The sequence below is a fragment of the Tachysurus fulvidraco genome, chromosome 2, assembly GCF_022655615.1.
Source record: "Tachysurus fulvidraco isolate hzauxx_2018 chromosome 2, HZAU_PFXX_2.0, whole genome shotgun sequence".
Lineage (NCBI taxonomy): Eukaryota > Metazoa > Chordata > Actinopteri > Siluriformes > Bagridae > Tachysurus > Tachysurus fulvidraco.
The window spans coordinates 2,410,259-2,427,758 of NC_062519.1; the positions used below are offsets into that span (position 1 = coordinate 2,410,259).

Below are 17,500 nucleotides of genomic sequence, written 5' to 3' on the forward strand. Positions count from 1 at the left end.
CTTGGGATTGATGGTCAGTTTGGGACAGCATGAAAAGCCTAATGATGGTTAGAGCTTCAGGCTTGGCTAGTCGTGGAGCACGGACAATGCTATCACACTGCTCGAGAAATCTGGAGACTACACCGAGGGTAACACCTGCTGGAGGGTTTGCTTGGCTCATTTGCTGGCTTGGTCACAGGTAAATCAAAAAAAAAGTGGGAGCCAAATGGCCCAAACTGCATTTCTTTCCAAACAGGAAGCATGTGGCTGCTGATGATTCAAAGCACTGACACGCTCCTCCGTTTCTGCCTCCATCATTCCCAATAAAATTCTGAGGTCCTTCTGCTCTGAGAACAATGCTGAGAATTTACTGAGATACACGACGAATGAGTCTGATACTTCTGATTTAAATAAATAAACTGAGGAACATTCAGGCTTTTCAGTCTAAGCTTAACTCCAGGATCTCGTCGTACTAAACCCTGTCGTTAACCTCAGGCTTTGGAACCTTTCACACAGGTAAGTTAGGGTTAGCAGGGTTAGACAAAGGCCAATAAAGCTGTGTGAGATAACAGAACCTGTTCGGTGCAGAACTTTTTATCCTCACTGATGTGGAAGCGTGAGACGTTATTTAAAGCGGTCGCACACTGGATTTATCCAGTCATGGTTGTAAATATAAAAATATGTAAACAAGAAGAAGGTTAACCGAGGGTTTAGGAAGGTACTGTACGATTAAGAAAGGCCAGGATTCAGTGTTATCCCCAGTGCAAAGCCTCTTACTACACAGTCCACTTAGATCCGAAAACCCGAGGTCCGACCCGAGACTCGAGCGGGTTCGGGTCTAAAAGTTTCACGTGTACCTCGGACACGGATCGGGTATAATAATAGCGGCATCGGGTCTCGGGTAATTTAAAATGAATGTGTTCTTACCGAACGGACCCGAGAAGACCCGAACTACTGTATCTCGTGTGTGTGCATCGACTCGAGTCCTTTTCCAACCTCTACTCTGTTTGCCAAGACCGCTTGCGACATCGTGTTGCTGGCGGTAAGCTAGATTTCGTAGAAACAGACCTGTCAATCAATTTTGAATCCACGCTATAGCGGTTACTTTTCTGCCTGACTGGTGCGTGCAGGGCTGCATCGGTGTGTGTAACATCCGGGTCCAGTCGGGTTAAAAAAAATGGCCAACCGGTCCGGTTGGACTCGGGTCGGGTCTTTCTCAAAAAAAAAAATTATGCACGTCAGGTTCGGGTAAAAAGTGATTCGGGTCATTTCGGGTCGGGTACATTTCTTTAGACCCGAGAAGACCTCTACTACTGTACACAACCCAGAATTCACTTTACCCGGGGTTTACTAGGACCCAGCGGAAATATGTTTGACCTACAGTATAGTCACTGATGTTTGACCAATTTTGTACTAAATTAAAATGTATTAACAGAATTTTTTTTCCCTCCTTTCAATATGATTCAATCCTTCTTAAGTAATGTGACTATTTTGCTGGTTTGACAACAAGCCTAAATATCATGCTACAGATCGGTGGAATATTTCTGTCCTTCCTTCAACCACCATTTGGTCTGTTTGCTTTATTTTAAATCTCGCAGTGAAGAAACCGTACAGAAAAACACACCCACCGACGTCGCGAACATGGAAGTCTTCGTGAACGAGGCTACAGTATGCGCTTCGGAACGGTGGAGTGAAGTTGGTTTTGGAGGAGGTCGGTGAATAGAGTACTGTACTGTATATGTGTGTGTGTGTGTGTGTGTGTGTGTGGGGATAAGCAGGAAAGGTGATGTTTTTGGCTTTCTGCGACCTCGTCTAATTAAAGTAATTACTCGCTTTACTGGGCTGGCACGCTGTGGCTTTGCTGGCGGAGGTCAGAAGGAGAGATATTTTACTTTATGAAAATGGGTGAGCTTAAAAAAAAAAAGCAGGCCCAGGAGAACACAAGCTAACGGTTCGCTCTTTAACCTCAATAAAGCTCTGATCGCTCTGACACGCGGCGTCGTGTCTCTTTAGCCTTGAGTGGACAAAAGACCTCGGGGACAACATGCTGGGAACTTCAAACATTCTTGTGTTATGTGTGTTTGTGTATTTGGGCTAGATGATTGTGATTCTTATAACGTGAGCACAGAAATGTGTCACGTCCTCGAAACATATCTGTGTGTTCATTCGTCCGTTTGTTCGTTTATGAGCTTTATCTTTGTCTATCCTGAGAACATGATACACGATGTGGGAAAACACCCAGGATGCAATGGCAGGGATTCACACTGACTCAATCCACAAACTGGCAAGTTTTAGGACATGATAAGAAACCAGACAGCCAAATGGACATGGAAGGAACACAAGAAACATCATGCACACAGGCACTGGAGCTCAGGATCGAATAAATATTTGTATATATATATGAATATGAATATGAAGATAATATATGTGTATAAATAGTCACAATTTTATATTTAAATCTTCTTGACAATTGGTGCATTAGCAGCCTGGATATTAGAAAAAAGAGGTGGAGTTATGTATATTTTTTTGCATATTCAAGACGATTGATTAGGAGTTAGGGGTGATACGTAGGGATCCATAGTGAGGACACAGAACGGATTATTTTTGTCTTGTCTAATTCCGCCTCAGGGGTCACGGTGGCTTAGTGGTTAGCACGTTCGCCTCACACCTCCAGGGTCGGGGGTTCGATTCCCGCCTCCGCCTTGTGTGTGTGGAGTTTGCATGTTCTCCCCGTGCCTCGGGGGTTTCCTCCGGGTACTCCGGTTTCCTCCCCTGGTCCAAAGACATGCATGGTAGGTTGATTGGCATCTCTGGAAAATTGTCCGTAGTGTGTGTGTGTGTGTGTGTGTGTGAGTGAATGAGAGTGTGTGTGTACCCTGTGATGGGTTGGCACTCCGTCCAGGGTGTATCCTGCCTCGATGCCCGATGACGCCTGAGATAGGCACAGGCTCCCCGTGACCCGAGAAGTTCGGATAAGCGGTAGGAAATGAATGAATGAATGAACGAATGAATAATTCCACCCCTGTGATGTCACTAAAGTTTGCACATTTGTTGGACAATGGATACCGTATACTCTCTGAAATTCTTGAAGTCTTAATCGGCCGTATTTGTTTGTCATTTTTCACGTGATAAGGATGAAAAAAAATCCCACCGCGTCTGTAGTGTTCGTGTCTGTTGTGTAGATGCACTCGAGCTCATACTGTATCAGGCTACGAAAACAACAACCAGGTGAAAAGAGAGGGGAAAAATCCTGGCTTACATCCAACCAAATTAGCAATAATCTTTATTCGCTGAGTTAGGCTCGTCCTTGCATGAAGATAGAGCCTGATGCGATGTGTGTAATTGCTATTTCCGAGCTCATTCTGCTAGATTTATGGAGGGAAATTTAGCGCGCGTGTTTGTTATAAAAGACGATTTTTCCGCGGGCCAGAACATTCTGCGCAGAATACCGGCTCTTGTCTTCGGCGGAGGAAAACAACAGCAATTAAAGTGCTCGGAATTAGAAGATAAATTCATCGAATGAGCCACGGAGAGAGGAGAAGAAAGAGGTTGCTGAATAATGAACGCGTCACCCTCTTCACAAGGCGGGAACGTGACCTGCTGGAGTTTAGCTTTCACTGGTGGAGTAAAAGGCGGGGAATTTTTATCTCCCTCTCTGTTCTCTCGTTCACCGCAGTGCTTCAGTGCTACAGAGAGGAATCACGCTGTCCTAAACTCCTACCAAAGAAATATAGTGAGAGGAGGAAGAAAAGCGGAAGTGTGCGCTCTTTTGTGGAAGATCTTTCTGCTCCACTTTTGGCTGAGTGACTCTGGCGCACTTCTGGAATTGAAAAGCTTGATGTGTTTTTATTTTCAGTGCTACGACATGGGAGACGCTTATGACGTTCGTTACCCTTGATCCAGAACGGCACCGTTATTATCGTGCATTGTAATTAATCCTCGTTATTCTCGTCTCAGCTGTTTTGAGCAAAGCGAGTAAAATGCTGAAGCATTAATTAAGCGACCGGCGACAATTAAAAACTGTTAAAAGATCGATAATGTTCGATAACATAATAATACACACACACACACACACACACACACACACACACACACACACACACACACACACACACACACACACACACACACACACACACACACGGCAGATGTGCTCCAGACATGTCTGCTAACTGACCCAGAATCAGCTGTGTTTATAACAACCTTTTAGGAGCATAAAAGAAATATAATCTAATAAAATCGAGCCTTTAGGGATCTCAAATTATTATTGTGCAGCTCGGAGTAGGTTCCTGGCAGGTTTGAGCTAATATTAGTTACTGAAGGAGCTCTTACACCAGCTCTTCTCTTCTTGTCTCGTCTCTTCTCTTCTCCTCTCCTCTCTTCTCTTCTATTTCTCTTCTTCTTCTCAGTATCTTAATTCTCTTATCTTTCTCTTCTTTTCTTCTTATGTATATTATATTCTACTTCTCTTCTATTATCTTTATTATATGCTATTTCTTATATTTTGTATATTCATTTTATTCTAGTATTTCTCTTCATATTATATTATTATATTATATTTTATTATCGTATAGTATAAGTCTAGTTATTGTCCGTATCTATCGCTCTTCTCTTCTCGTCTCTTCTCTTCTCTTCTCTTCTCTTCTCTTCTCTTCTCTTCTCTTCTCTTCTCTTCTCTTCTCTTGTCTTCTCGTCTCTTCTCTTCTCTTCTCTTCTCTTCTTTTCTCTCTTCTCTTCTCTTCTCGTCTCTTCTTGTCTCGTCTCTTCTCTTCTCTTGTCACTTCTCTTTTCGTCTCTTCTCTTCTCTTCTTATCTCGTCTCGTCTTTTCTCTTCTCTTTTCTTCTCATGTCTTCTCGTCTCGTCTCTTCTCTTCTTTCCTCTTATCTTATCTTATCTTATCTTATCTTATCTTATCTTATCCTATCTTGTCTTGTCTTGTCTTATATTATGTTATCTATCTGACTGCTCTGATGATGAGACAATGAATCCCATCTTGTATATTTCAGTTCCAGGCTGTCTATAAGTATGAAGATCACAACATTTGGGAAGAAGTAATTCATTCATTCATTCATTCATTCATTCATTCATTCATTCATTCATTCATTTACTACCTCGGGTAACAGGGAGCCTGTGCCTATCTCAGGCGTCACCGGGCCTCGAGGCAGGATACACCCTGGACGCACACACTCTCATTCACTCACGCAATGGAAGAAGAAATGAATTTGTCAAATAAAGAACTAACTCCCTCGGTGACATTCTGTTACAGGATAATAATCACCAACTTTGTTCCATTTATTGCATGTTATAGCAGCTATAAAGTGTTTCCATCTGCAGCCTCGAAAAAGAGCCAAACAACCCAAAGCTTGTCACGTTACCGAGGAACCACAAAAACTCCTCTGTCCTGAAAATGTCAGGAAAGCTCCGACACTCGAGTCTCCTTCCACAGACATCTATACGCATCTCCTCACACAATGCTGTAGAAACGCTGACGTTTCAGAAGGAGCGCATTAATATAGACCAAGCTGTGCTGTTACATCAGGTGGGAGAATTCAACAGTGGTGTATTATCTTAAAAGCCGAGCATCAGGGTGTCAGGGGGTGGGAGGAGGAAGCAAGCGCAGGTATTTATTAAGGAAAACACGGAGAAAACAAGCCGAATGAAAACGAGGGTCATTCAGGAGCAAAAACAAACAAGAGCGAGAGCAAGGACAAGAGCAACACGGCGTAATTCAGTACATACATCAGTCTGAGCATAAACATAGAGAGTGTCCGAGACAACAGAGGACGAACGCTGGAACACAAAGGGGTACGTTCCAAATCGTGTACTCCATTGTGTAGTGTAAATAGTGTGAGTTGTTTGTCCACACACACACACACACACACACACACACACACACACACACACACACACACACACACACGCGCGCAAAAAAGTGTGGAATATGACACTTCATGCACCCAACACTCGCAGCTTTGCTTATTGGGTCAAGTCGTGGCTTAATGGTTAGAGAGTTTGACTCCAGCACTAAGGTTGTGGGTTCGAGTCTCGGGCCGGCAATACAACGACTGAGGTGCCCTTGAGCAAGGCACCGAACCCCCCAACTGCTCCCCAGGTGCTGCAGCATAAATGGCTGCCCACTGCTCCGGGTGTGTGTTCATGGTGTGTGTGTGCACTTTGGATGGGTTAAATGCATGTCTGGCTGCAATGGGTTAAATGAATTCTGAGAATGGGTCACCGTCCTTAGCTGTGCAATCATGTCACGTCACGTCACGTCACTTGTAGCAGAAGGAGGCAGGGTAACTCTAAATTAGTCCAGGTTCATTCATTCATTTTCTACCCCTTATCCGAACTTCTCAGGTCACGGGGAGCCTGTGCCTATCTCAGGCGTCATCGGGCATCGAGGCAGGATACACACTGGACGGAGTGCCAACCCATCACAGGGCACACACACACTCTCATTCACACACACACTCACACACTACGGACAATTTCCCAGAGATGCCAATCAACCTACCATGCATGTCTTTGGACCGGGGGAGGAAACCGGAGTACCCGGAGGAAATGCCCGAGGCACGGAGAGAACATGTAAACTCCACACACACACAAGGCGGGGGCAGGAATCGAACCCCCAACCCTGGAGGTGTGAGGCGAACATGCTAACCACTAAGCCACCGTGCGCCCCGTCTTGTATTCAGAGTAACAGAAATGCTTCATGATGAATGTTTAATATTCAGATCGTATGTTCAGACAATTTGCACTGCAAAGCTACAGATAGGTCATTTTATCCTCCTCCACCAGGTGGCGTCCATCCGTCTCCCCATTAGCCCAGGTTGTGATATTTATTGATCAACGTTTAAAAAATTCTGTAATCTGCTATAGCTAGAGGCGTTCAGTTACACGTGTTTGGTGTTATATGTCATCGCCGTGTTCTACCACCTGTCAATAGAAAAACGATAGCGTTCCATTTGAGATGATACGACTCTGCTAACTTCCATACACTACGCGCTCGAGTGCACGGTGCGCAGTGTAAGTGCGTAGCGTAGTGAACGTATAGTATGTCACCGCTTTGGGCTGTAGTTAAAGGAAGCAGAACTTATGTAGTAGTGATGCTACTGAACGACAAACCAAACGAATCTCACAAATACGTGAGGTCGTGGTCACGTGATGCGTTAGGAACGATGGGTAATGAGGTAATGAGTTCTTGTGGGCCAAACCAGCCGCGGCGAGACGCGGAGGTCGTCTCTGGTTCGTCGGACTTTGAGTAACCGATATGACACGTACAGGACAGATGGAGCAGCGAATAAAAAAGTTGTTAAACAGTAAGCCTGCTTCATCCTCGCAAAATTTACTGTCTGTTCCTGCGACGTAATGGTCAGCATATGGCATAAACTCCCAAAGCCCAGAAGGTGTAGAGAAGCTCAGGAGGCAGCATCACTCTATCCTATTTAAACCAAATCTGGACACTCTTATATCCATACCTATAAATTCTAGCTTCTCTCTCTCTCTCTCTCTCTCTCTCTCTCTCTCTCTCTCATATAGTGTTTTATTTATTTATTTATTTATTTATTTATTCTGACAGTTATTACCGGCAAAGGAACAACCATGAACAAATATAGCACTGTTTTAGTGGTGCTGTTTTTGTAGTTTCTTCTAGAAAGCCGAGAACAGAAGACATACAGCCCACTTGCGCTCACTTGTTTATTTATTTATTTATTTAGTTGATAAGACGGTGCGATTTTTCTCTGGGAATCTCTGGGTTGTGATTGGTCAGAATGTGTCGGTGATTAAAGGAATCTCTCTCGTCACGATTTGATTCGATTTAATTCGGTTCAGTTCGATATTTGGAACAAAATCTGAATGAAGAAATGTTATGACTGAAAAGACTCCATTTTTATTTCTGAATCTGAAATCTCTTGTATATTAAAAATAAATAAAATTATTTATAATTTCCTACCAAATTTTCTTATTTTAATAAAAACCTGTGGAAAATGTCTGCATTAAATACAGTGAGCTCTGTTTCATCTGCAATTTAACAGAGTTAGAGCTCCAAATTGGCTAAAGGTGCTGACTTAAAGGTGCTCTCTCTCTCTCTCTCTCTCTCTCTCTCTCTCTCGCTTCGCTCGCGCGCTCGACGCGCGCGCGCGCGCGCGCTCGCGCGCGCGCGCGCACGACACCACACACTCGCGCGCGCGCCGCGCGCGCGCGCGCGCGCGCGCCCGCGCACCACAACACACGCGCGCGTGGGCGCTGGCGGGCGCGCGCGCACGCCCGCACACGGGCCCTGCACACAACACACACGCTCGCGCACGCTCTCGCGCACACACGCGCGCGCGCGCTCCCGCGCACACACCACACGCGCGCTCGCTGTCGGTCTCGCGCGCACGCCCGCACAATGGCCCGCACACACACCCGCGCGCGCGCACGCTCGCTCGCACACACACGCGCGCTCGCTCTCCCGCGCACACAACACACGCGCGCGCGCGGGCGGGCGCGCGCGCACGCCCGCACACGTGCCCGCGCACACACACGCGCACGCTCGCGCTGCGCGCGCGCGCGCGCGCGCTCGCGCACCGCGCGACAGCGCGCACACACACACACACACACACACACACCCACGCGCGGCGGGCGGTCGCGCGCGCACACACACGCGCGCCGAGCGCGCGCGCGCGCGCGCGGCGCGCGCGCGCGCCCCGCGCACACACACACGCGCGCGCGCGGCGGGCGCGCGCGCACGCCCGCACACGGGCCCGCGCACACACACACACGCGCGCGCCACGCGCGCGCACACACACACACGCACACACAGCTCGCGCGACGCACGACAACACGCGCGCGAGCAGCGCGCGCACGCAACACACGCGCGCGAGCGGGACGAGCACGCAAAGCGCGCGCGCGCGCGCGCGCGCGCGCACGCACCAACACACACTCACACTCTCTCTCTCTCACTCTCTCTCTCACTCACACACACTCTCTCTCTCCTATCTCTCTCTCTCACTCACACACACCCTCTCTCTCTCTCTCTCTCTCTCTCTCTCTCTCTCTCACTCACACTCTCTCTCTCTCTCTCTCTCTCTCTCTCTCTCTCTCTCTCTCTCTCTCTCTCTCTCTCTCTCTGTAGATTAAAACAGGGCAGGTCTGCTGTCATCTATAATCTAACGAAGAGCTTGTTATAACTGTTATAACGTGGTTGTGTCATGTATAATCTATGATTAGCGTTCGTCACTGAGATCCGGAGCCATAGAGCATGACGAGGTCTCTACGAAAGAATGCAGTAGATGTATGATATAATTAATGCAACTCTGATGCACAGCGTCACATTCCTGCATCACGACGCGTTACGTCCTGTCATGATGCATCTTTAGTCCCCTGACAACATGCAGCTGTGTGATATGGAGATGTTTCCTGTAGCCATAAAATGTATGCTGTTTGTCTCTGGTCCTGCTAAAGGATTCTTTAGCACCTATACGCTTGCCTTCACAGTGTAGCAGGCTTCCTGACACCAGAATGAATGTCTGTAATGATTTGAGCTCTGGTGCGTGTCAGAATCGTCCGGCTCCTCCTCTTCCTCGACAGGCCTCAGAGACACGACAGCTGCCTAGTTGTTCTGACTGGACGACATGTGTCTTGGTTAATTTAATTAGGCTGCAGCGGATGCCCGTCTGCCACCTCTCCTGGCCCTTTCCCTTGTTCCTTCCTTCCTCCCTCGCTCTTCAGCTCACCCTTCTGCACTCATTCTCTCGCTCATCTCCCAGTGTCAGTGTCACATTCTTTAATGCAGTGTTCCTAAATGAGATGTGTGGTACGAATATGTCCTGGGTCTGCTGCGACACTAATAAAAACGACACCATGGAAACACCATCAGAAGGGATTAACAGTCCCTGCATACATACACACACACACACACACACACACACACCACATCATCGTATGCCAATGGCGGCTGTTAGAGGGATTAGTCATAAGCAGTTGTGCTCTTTTCATTCGCCGTGCCTATGGGCTGCAGGCTTGTTCTCCGGGTCGTTGCACAGAGGAGCACATGCTCCTAGTCAGCTTGTTCGCTATCAGAAAATAAGATCTCGCAGCCGCCTACAGCCACCCCACCGATCCAGAAAAAATTTGAGGACGTCTCTGGGGTACACACTCACACACATACGGTAGCCATACGTCCGAACGATATCTCTGTTTCCATACGATATCTCCTATCTCTTGAGTGGGGGGACTTTTTTACTCGGCGGAAGCTTGTTTACATAGGAAGCTGTATTATCTGGGTGAGATCCTCACCTCTACAGGAGCAGGACCTGGTGAACACACTGCATGCTAACGTAGGAGCCGTGAGAGGCTAAGCGTCGGTCGTTCCACACATCACCTTTCCGTGACGATAAAATACTTGGCTACATCTCGTTTAAGTGTTTTTTAAGTTGTCAGTCCGTATTTTCTACACCAGACTTAAAGGGGAATGTTTGTCTTTAAAGGCAATAGTCTGTACATAACTAAAAAAAAAAAAAAAAAACACTGGAAGTATAAACCGAGTCTGAATACGAGGAACTTTCCCTTTCACTCAGAGTGTTTATCTGTGTGAGAATTCATCTGAAGTCCAACGAGCTCGGCAGCGTACAGAAGCCTGCGAGACGGCAGCGGTAAGACTGATGAAACTGTGTTTATCTGGTTTCGGTACAGACGTAAGATGCCACGCTGCTATAATCCATTTGAGAGGAACAGAGGAGAATCTGTCCCATGAGGCAGCCAATGCAATCTCGGTTCAAATCCACCCACAAGCATGAAACTCTGTCGAGCACGTCTGACTTAAAATGGGACGGTGGTGTGAAACTCCTCACAGCTGAGCTTCATCGCAGCCAGACCAGTTTGATTATTATATAAACACACACACACACACACACACACACACACACACACACACACACACACACACACACACACACACACACACACACACACACACACACACACACAAAGGATGTTTACTGAAACTAAAATCGTGTGTTTTATAGGTGGAAAACAAAAATCTGTGAGTTTCATATCTCCCTACAGTATTTCTGAGTTTTGCAAATGCTTTTCAACCGCTATTATATTTTTTTTCTGAAACAGCGAGCCGGCAAATGCTTTAGATTAGGAAGGCAAGCCAACCTCGTGTGAGCTCTGAAACAGCATTCGCTGCAAAACAAATGGCGGTGACAATACCGAAATAGATTTTGACGAGCGCATTAGCATAAAAAGGGCATGTCATGGCACGAGATGGTAAATGAGTCAGAGAGGAAATACAACCAGCCAGACATTCGCCGTTGTTCCAGGAGATGAGACGCATTGTTGTGCTAAGCACAGAATCCGAGACCGCTTTGAATTGGATTGGATTTGGGTCAGAAACCCAAAGAGAGGGAAAACCGAGAAGGTGAAGAAGGGATGAGCGGCGAATGAGAAAGGGAGACAAGGGAAACCGAGAAACAAAAAAAAATAAATAAAAAAAAAAAGCCAGAGCAGGCGGCAGACAGCACAAAACGTGTAGGTCACTACAGAAGACAGAAGAGTGGAGAGAATGGGTAAAATATCAGCTTCCTGAAAATGGCTAACGAGAGCACAGTGTGTGGGACATGCTGATGTCACCGTGTCCAATCACAGCCAGTTCTTTAGAACTGGACTCTTTCTAAGGAGACTCTAGCATTGAGAAAGTGATTCGATTCTGAGTCGACTCGAATCGAACGAACGAATCCAACACGCTGTGTACAGTATTCCGGGCTGTCTCTGAGCCAGAGTACATGTTGTGTGTTTAGGTGATTTAGAAGTGTTAAATTAGCTACCGATATGATCATCTGTTCGCTCGGAAACTGTCCGTCCCCGTTGTGTGTTGAGCCAAATAACCCTGTGCTTTTTGGTTTCACCACAGAACCGATCTATCAGAATAGAAGCAGTGATCTCGTGGTGATTCTGACTTTACGTTCGGACTAATAGGTGTTAAAGCTCGATACGCAGATTCTATCTACTCTAAATGGTAAATAGTGCTTGTTCTGACCCTTTGAGTTCTTTACCTTTACGCCCCCACTCGCTGCCAGCCGTAATGGCTGTTTGGCTGTTTTTCCTGTCTTATTCGTCTCAAATCAATTGAGCATGGAAGATTTCTCTTCATTACTCCCTGAAGCTCTGGAAATGTAGCATCTATTCCAAAGACCTGGTCACGGCAGAGCTTTTTTAAAAATAAATAAATAAATAAATAAATAAATAAATAAATAAAAAAAAAACCAACCTGGAATGAAGCCAGATGCCAGATAGGTGTGTGTGTGTGTGTGTGTGTGTGTGTGTGTGTGTAAGGTGATAGACATGATAAGAATGTGGAGATGATTGAAAGGGGTGGGTTGAGGCAGACCGAATGCATGCGCCCAATTTTCTTGCGTGAAGGATGAAAAGAACATCGCAATTGTCTCACGATGCGGCTCGTACGGAGGAGTAGCCACTGTCAGGAGAACACTCAGCCTCGTCCTCTTGAGACACAACTTCAGCAGTTTGCTCCTGGCTGGTTGTTCCTGTGTGTGGGTGAACATTCGATCCTCACGAGCGATCCCAGAGCGCGGGACGAGGGCTTCGATCTCACTATGTTCACTGGTGTTATTTGCTGCTGTTTCCTTTGCTGACTCCCGGCGTTCACTTTGAAACCCTACAGAGTGAAAAATAAATCATCGTGTCCTTGATAGTAATGGTTAAATCCTTCGATGTACTGTATGTCGACCCACTCGAGTCTTCAGAATGCATCAAAGACAAGGATCGAGAATGGTTTCTTTCTGAGGTAGTGGAATGATCCTCCTCTGACTGTACGGTCACACGAGCTGCTTGCTGTCATCACATGTGCAAATATCCAATACACAGAAGAGAACCACTTGGGGGACACTGAGCACTGGTTCTGCTGAAGATCCTGTAGTTTTTATGTGTGTGTATGAGTGTGTATGTGTGTAAGTGTGTATATGAGTGTGTAAGGGTATGTAAGAGTGTGTATGTGTGTATATGTGTATATGAGTGTGTATGTGTGTATATGTGTGTATATGAGTGTGTATGTGTGTATATGAGTGGGTATGTGTGTATATGTGTATATGAGTGTGTATGTGTGTATATGTGTATATGAGTGTGTATGTGTGTATATGAGTGGGTATGTGTGTATATGTGTATATGAGTGTGTATGAGTGTGTGTGTGTGTGTATGAGTATGTATGTGTGTATATGAGTGTGTATGAGTGTGTATGTGTGTGTATGAGTGTGTGTGTATGAGTGTATATGTGTGTGTATGAGTGTATATGAGTGTGTATGTGTGTGTATGAGTGTGTGTGTGTATGAGTGTGTATGAGTGTATATGAGTGTGTATGTGTGTGTGTATGAGTGTGTGTGTGTATGAGTGTATATGAGTGTGTATACGAGTGTGTATGTGTGTATATGAGTGTGTGTGTGTGTGTATGAGTGTGTATGTGTGTGTATGAGTGTGTGTGTATGAGTGTGTGTGTATGAGTGTATATGTGTGTATATGAGTGTGTGTGTGTGTGTGTGTGTGTGTGTATGAGTGTGTATGAGTGTATATGAGTGTGTATGAGTGTATATGTGTGTGTGTGTGTGTGTGTATGAGTGTATATGAGTGTGTATGAGTGTATATGTGTGTGTGTGTGTGTGTGTGTGTGTGTGTGTGTATGTGTGTATATGAGTGTGTATGAGTGTGTATGTGTGTGTGTGTGTGTGTATGTGTGTATATGTGTGTGTGTGTGTGTATGTGTGTGTGTGTGTGTGTATGTGTGTGTGAGTGTAAATCAATGACATTATTACAGTTTTTCCCATCTTTACTTTACTATGTTGATGTTCTGCATCGTCTCTGAAGGTTTGTGTTATCGTGTAAGTCCCTGTTTCAGCGCCCCGAGGATTCTCTGTGTTTGGGCTTTTGTTTATGTTCACGTGATCGTGTCTGTTGCTGTGTGTATTGTTCTGCAGCGTGTCTGGTATCTGCTCGTGTCCTGTTATCGATTTAGATGATGATTGTTTTCCCCTGATTTCATTTCACATTTGATTAGTTGATGTTCAGTGTAAGCTCTGCTCTTTCAGTGTAAAATCTTACAGTGCTGACATCCAAGCCTTTGTCTTCCTGTTTCCTTTTGTGCTGTGTACTTCCTGCTTTAGATCGTCTCTCCTGATTCTCATTTCTGATTGTTTCATCCGCTGCTCTAGATAATGACGATGATGATGATGATGATGATGATGATGATGATTATGATTTCTGGTTAATCTGTACTTGTGTCCTGCCTCTTTGTCACACTGAGAAAATGGTATTAAGGTCAATTCACATCCCGCATCTGCCTCAGAATTTTGGAATAATGTCAGTAAATTAGAATCACTGATGATGATTATTCTTTTGTTTAACACATAATTTAAAATGACACTTAAATAGCTCTGATACCTGAGCAGGAAGGTAAAAAGTGAGTGTGTAAGAGTGTGTATGTGTGTAAGAGTGTGTGTGTGTTTGAATGAATATGTGTGTAAGAGTGTGTATATGTGTGTATGAGTGTGTATGAGTGTGTTTGTGTGTGTATGAGTGTGTGTGTGTGTGTGTGTGTGTGTTTGAATGTGTATGTGTGTATATGTGTGTATGAGTGTTTATGTGTGTATATGAGCGTATGTGTTCGTGTGTGTGATTGTGTATGAGTGTGTAAGAGTGTGTATGTATGTGTGTAAGAGTGTGTATGTGTGTATATGAGTGTGTATGTGTGTATAAGAGTGTGTATGTGTGTGTAAGAGTGTGTATGTGTGTATAAGAGTGTGTATGTGTGTAAGAGTGTGTATGTGTGTATAAGAGTGTGTATGTGTACAGTTTGTGTGTAGAAGGTGTGTATTGTAGAGTGTGTTATGGTGTAAGAGTGTGTATGGGTGTGTAAGAGTGTGTAAGAGTGTGTATGAGTGTGTGTAAGAGTGTGTATGAGTGTGTGTATGAGTGTGTGTATGGGTGTGTAAGAGTGTGTAAGAGTGTGTATGAGTGTGTGTATGGGTGTGTAAGAGTGTGTATGAGTGTGTGTATGGGTGTGTAAGAGTGTGTATGAGTGTGTGTATGGGTGTGTAAGAGTGTGTATGAGTGTGTGTATGGGTGTGTAAGAGTGTGTATGAGTGTGTGTATGGGTGTGTAAGAGTGTGTAAGAGTGTGTAAGAGTGTGTAAGAGTGTGTATGGGTGTGTAAGAGTGTGTATGTGTACAGTGTGTAAGAGTGGTTGTAAGAGTGTGTGTGGTAAGAGTGTGTATGTGTGTGTAGAGGTGAGTGTGTAAGAGTGTGTATGTAAGAGTGTGTATGTGTGTGTAAGAGTGTGTAAGAGTGTGTAAGAGTGTGTATGTGTACAGTTTGTGTGTAAGAGTGTGTATGTAAGAGTGTGTATGTGTGTGTAAGAGTGTGTATGTGTGTATAAGAGTGTGTATGTGTGTGTAAGAGTGTGTATGTGTGTGTAAGAGTGTGTATGTGTACAGTTTGTGTGTAAGAGTGTGTATGTAAGAGTGTGTATGTGTGTGTAAGAGTGTGTATGTGTGTATAAGAGTGTGTATGTGTGTGTAAGAGTGTGTATGTGTGTGTAAGAGTGTGTATGTGTACAGTTTGTGTACATGTGCTACTTCAGGCCTACAGTGTGTTCAGTTTATAACCAGCACTGCGTTTTTTCCCCATGTAATTTCAGTGACCTTCGTTTTCTCCTTTTATACATAAATCACATCATTAACTGCAGGAAAAACCAAATAAACAGACATCTGTAAGGTTTCAGCTTCACACACCACATAGTACACACACATTATTTATTGCGTGCGTGTGTGTGTGTGTGTGTACACAGATTGGTTGTCTTTGAGGACACTGTGTAGGCGATGTCTTTTCTTCTGTTTGAAGTTTAAAAAAAAGAGAGAGAAAAAAAAGGGGGAAGATCATTACAGAGAACTGTGCAGAGTCGATATGATTGCGCTGGTGCTACAGCCTCGAGGTGTCCATCCATCTGCTCTGTTTAATGTCATTAGTGCGCTCGCCAAGGCCGGAAAGTTCCTGTCAGTGTTCGCTTTCAAGTAAAAAAAAAACAACACGTGATTATTTTTTCTTTTTAAAGTAAATCAGCCCGATATGTTGAAGAGGAAGAATAATATGAAGAAGTGCTTTAAACCATGTTGCTCCGTTTCCTCCTCCGCAGCCAGAAGAGAAAGAAACAAAGTTGACATCACTTTTTCTCCCTCTAGCATACACACATTATCTCTCCTCTCCTCTCACCCACTGTGCACGTTCTCTCTCTCTCTCTCTCTCTCTCTCTCTCTCTCGGCTTTTCCCCGCCGCCCCGCCCCCTCGCTCGCTCGCTCGCTTTATTTCTCTTTTTAGCTGCTTTCCATTTTTGGTCTCCCACTCTTTCCCCCTTCATCGTTCCCGACCTCTCTTTCTTCCCTTTTATTCGTGTGCTGTAGGCTGGGAATATTTCCATAAATTTCCATTTTAAACAAGGAAGGACTCCACCTCAGGCTCTCTCTCTCTCTCTCTCTCTCTCTCTCTCTCTCTCACATTCCCACACCCTCCCTCATCCTTGTGTGACGATGCTCTGCAGGTTTAAAACTCCAGCTGTTGATTAAACAATGCCAGCGCGTCACAGGAGCAGGTGATGGCACCAATTACCGGGTAATTACCTGAGTAATTATGCAGACGCAGACCCGGAAGACAGGAAGTGCTTGTGTGTGGAATCTCCATGGATGGGAAGACGAGGTTTGAGAGATGCCTGCTTCCTTTCGCTCGGGCGTGCGCTCTCCGATGCCCAGTGTGTTTAAAGGTAACTAATTAAAGCAGCAAGCTGGTAATGACGAGTAGCGAGAGAATTAGTGGGTCACTTTATCAGCTGCCAAACAGCTGGTGAGCGAGAGAGAAAGGGAGGAGGAATGGCTTCGTGTTACCATGTTCCCAATCTCACAGTCAGGCATCTGGAACAGTTGACACGTCAGCTGTAATAATCAATTAAAGAGCAGGTGTTTCCTTCAGCTGTCAGTAGGATGAAGAACTTAAACGATCTCGGGTCATCGGATTATCCTTCGGTAACGTGGTGCGTAGAAAAGGGAAAAAAGTGTGAACAAAAATGTTATGACTTTATACTCACAGAGGTTTCGCTGCTTTATTACTGAACTCAAAGCTGAGTGTGAAGTGCTCAGGATCCTCCAGGCTCGAGCGTCCGATCATGTGACCTCTACACGTTCACAATCATACTTCTAATCAGACATGGCCTCTCTCTCTCTCTATCATCTATATATATATATATATATATCTATTTATATCTTTATATATATAATTTAGTATATAATATTTTTAGATATTATCTATATATCTATATATTATAATATATATTAATATATATAATATATAAATAAATCTCTATATATAGATATATATATAGATATATAATATCTTTATATATATCATATATATAAATATATATATTTAGCTAGATATATAGATTATCTATCTACTCGCTACAATATATATATAGATATA

The 17,500-nt window shown here is 44.7% G+C and overlaps 1 protein-coding gene and 1 long non-coding RNA gene across 3 annotated transcripts in view; one reads left to right on the plus strand and one right to left on the minus strand.

Annotated features, from left to right (window-relative positions):
• LOC113657243 (calmodulin-binding transcription activator 1-like) overlaps window positions 1-17,500 on the minus strand; it is a 255,734-nt gene that overhangs the window by 73,714 nt on the left and 164,520 nt on the right. The window lies entirely within an intron of this gene.
• LOC125140215 overlaps window positions 16,560-17,500 on the plus strand; it is a 4,942-nt gene continuing 4,001 nt past the window's right edge. The window contains exon 1 of the long non-coding RNA XR_007139469.1: window positions 16,560-16,787. This is a non-coding gene — a long non-coding RNA (uncharacterized LOC125140215). The remainder of the gene's footprint in view (window positions 16,788-17,500) is intronic.